The sequence below is a fragment of the Rhagoletis pomonella genome, unplaced genomic scaffold (genome assembly GCF_013731165.1).
Source record: "Rhagoletis pomonella isolate Grant_MI unplaced genomic scaffold, Rhpom_1.0 Rhpom_scaffold_00002, whole genome shotgun sequence".
Classification (NCBI taxonomy): Eukaryota; Metazoa; Arthropoda; class Insecta; order Diptera; family Tephritidae; genus Rhagoletis; species Rhagoletis pomonella.
Window position 1 is genome coordinate 48,400,224 of NW_023458556.1, and position 3,271 is coordinate 48,403,494.

The 3,271-nt window shown below is 35.1% G+C and overlaps 1 long non-coding RNA gene across 1 annotated transcript in view; it reads left to right on the forward strand.

Moving 5' to 3' along the window:
• The window catches only part of LOC118733758, a 12,726-nt gene extending 9,665 nt beyond the window's left edge, over nt 1-3,061 (forward strand). The window contains exon 2 of the long non-coding RNA XR_004992287.1: nt 2,856-3,061. This is a non-coding gene — a long non-coding RNA (uncharacterized LOC118733758). The remainder of the gene's footprint in view (nt 1-2,855) is intronic.
• The last annotated feature ends 210 nt before the right edge of the window (nt 3,062-3,271 follow it).

Genomic DNA, 3,271 nt, shown 5'->3' on the forward strand with positions numbered 1-3,271 from the left:
GACAGACAGACAGACAGACAGACAGACAGACAGACAGACAGACAGACATACGGACAGACAGACATGGCTAAATCGACTCAGCGCGATGTTCTGATCATTTAAGTATACATTTTAATGGGTCCTATCTCTTCTTATTCTGGTACTTACAAACATCGGACCTAAGTTATAATACCATTTCATGCTCATGAAAGGTATAATTACCCAATACACATTGTGGCGACTGTTAAAAATTATCTTCGACATCCAAAATGATTGCCGCGAAAATGAGCACTAAGATTATTTATTTCAAAACTGTGATAACTCTAAAAACCAAAAACTCGAGAAAAACGGCTTTAAAGCTTTGAATTTAACATATTGTAAAAATTAATACCTATTTTGTTCCAGTGAGCTACTGATAATCGGTACAGCTATGAAATTTTTAGAAAACAAAGAATAAGAGAAGCGGTCATTTCAACATTGGGCTCGGCTAGTCATTCTTAAATAGTTCGAAAACGAATCTCTTGCCTCACCTTCGATAATAAATCTGGTAAGAGGGTGGTCTTCCGTTCGATAACTTGCCTATTCTCCAGCATAACGGAGCCTTCGTTATCCAAACTATTCTATCTTTGTTGTAAATTCGAAACCCAACCAATTTCCGAAGATAATGTTTGTGAAAGAGAGCTTATCTTTAATTTAGAGAATGGGCTTCCACATATTTGGCTCCACATTGATTCTCATTTTCTAAATTTGCATTTCGTTTTCAAAGTTAATTGACTTATAATTATACTTATCAAACACCTTTTTGGTGTCCATTCAATTTACAAATACGATGAGGTCATAGAAGCAATCAATCTGATTTTTGTTTAATTTTCGCGGTTACATTAAAAGTACTTGGAAGTACTAGTATTATCCATATGTTTTTTTTTTACAAATGTGAGTAGTGGCATCGAGTAATCCATGTCCAAGCCTATTCAGATGATATTAAATTCTCTGTCAGTTGTATGAAGGAAAGTGCAAAGAACACTGACTTTGATCGACACTTGATGTAACTGCAATGGGCTGTCCTCCATCCTACATAAACTTGGGTGGTGATCTTCACTAGGAGGCGAAGGTTGGATGATTTAGTTCCTGTGCGACAATTTCAAGACAATTCAAATAAGTCCGCACTTTGCTAAGATTTTGGCAAATTTGGAAAATCATAGAGGATTAATATTTTCTAAAAATTAGACTTCGGAAAATTTTACTTGGGGTCTTCTCAGGCAAAAAACTTCGCGCCACCAACGTGAAGGTCTCTTAAAAGTTAAAATAAAAAACCGATGCCAAGAAGGAATAACAGCAAAAAAACTTGGCTTTTGTCCACATTTTTTATTTATTTTTATTTTTTTAATTGAGTCTGGATGTTATTCCTTCTTGGCATATATACGCTTACGTTGGTAGCCTGAGAAGACCCCTAGTATAATTTTCCGGAGAATAATTTTCTAGAATATATCAATCCTCTAACGAACTTCCAAATTTGCATTTTGCGGGGTTTCTTGAAGGAAGGGTCAAAACGACCTTTTCAGGCGGGAGCTAATTGGTTAAAATGTTCTACGAAAATATTTCCCAAGAAATTTTATTATATATTTCTTAACCTTTAATTTCGCTCAGATATTTATTTGAACCATTTTTTCAACATTTTTTGAAAGCTCCATAAAATAAAAATACGAGCTAACTTTTGTAAATCCATCGAGTGTTTAACTACTGGATGGCTATACTTTCAGAAAATGTTCCGAGCTGGTTTCGGCTGTCGCACAGTGTAACATTTAACAGAGTCACAATTCAGATCTCCTTCGAAGATAAGTATCTAGAAGTAAGAGCTCCAAGGTATTGGCGGTATTTTGGTAATGGGAATAGGTCTTTGGTAAAACGTGTGTTCTGTCACCAAGAGGATGTACATATACCTCGATGATCACACTTATTAACAGCTACGCATCAGTGGTATGGTCGAGCAGACCCTCAATCAATAGCGAAGAGAATGTGCTCCTAAACTTCAAAGTTAATTCGTCGTGCGCTGTTCGGGAGCTTCCTCTATAATACCTGCCCCGGCTCTTGATGCTCTACTACACTTAGCATCACTTTGCACCTTTATACGTGGAGCGGACTTAAAGATTAGTTCTGAAAATATCTAACATTTTTTTTTCATCATCTTTGTGTTTAACACTTGAGTTTCTAGTTAGACTATTTTTTTTTGTTTGAACACAGCAATACGCACGTGACATCCTTGTGTAGGTACATATGCACCTATGGCCACACGTATGCGGGTACTTCTGAAAAAGTCTATATTCATACATATGTATGTATGTGTACTTGTACAACTGTAATTGCACTTGTACTCAACACTTGAGCTCTTGGTGTTTTTGTTGTACTTGTTGTAAGAATAAGAACAACTTGAAAAGCGGAAGTGTGAAGTATCTGCAATTGCGGCAACTGTAGTGCTTCCGGGTCGAGTGGGCGGGGAAAATATTCATTTGAGAACTTTTCCAATCCAAAGACTGTTTTTTCTTCGTAACTGCCAGCAAAAGCCAAGAATTTGCAGTTTTTGTTTTTATTGATTTTTTTTTTCTTTTATATAGCAGTCGGCGTAAGTGCAAGGTGGGGCCGAGTAAGGCAAGAAAAGAAAATTAATTGAAAGGCTAAAGAAAAATAACAAAAAGAAAAAGAGAATATAAAATTCGAAGCAATAAAAATGGGCTGATTTGTTGGCTCGATTTGTGTTAGTTTGTTGGCGAAAATTGTAAAGCTCGCTGATATGTATGTAGATTTTAGTCAGCTTTTAATACCATTTATTTAAATAAAGTTTTAACTAATTAAATATTTCTGTTCTCTTCTAATTGCAGTGTTACAATGACGTTGATCGTCGAATTTTATGTTTGTGTAAAAAACCTTGGCTAAATATTGTGCAACTGAATTAAATACGACAGCAATAAATTTTAAGCAGCTGACAAAAAACGAAAATGTTTCAAAGGCGTTAATTTAATTGTTCGAAATAACGAATTGCAGTTAATCTACTACTAATAATAATGTACATATATACGTGATGTTTATCAAATAATTGCAACAAGGCATATCAGTAAAGAACCCGCCCCGCCCACGAAGCAAATATGACAACGCCCAGAGTGTAATGTAGGAAAAAGCGCATACAAAAGCGTGAATAATTATAACAAGTTCGACTAAATGTAATCCGTTTTAAAAACCAAATCTCCAAAGATAGCAAATTACTTAATACTAAATGTTCTATAATACAAAAAAAAAC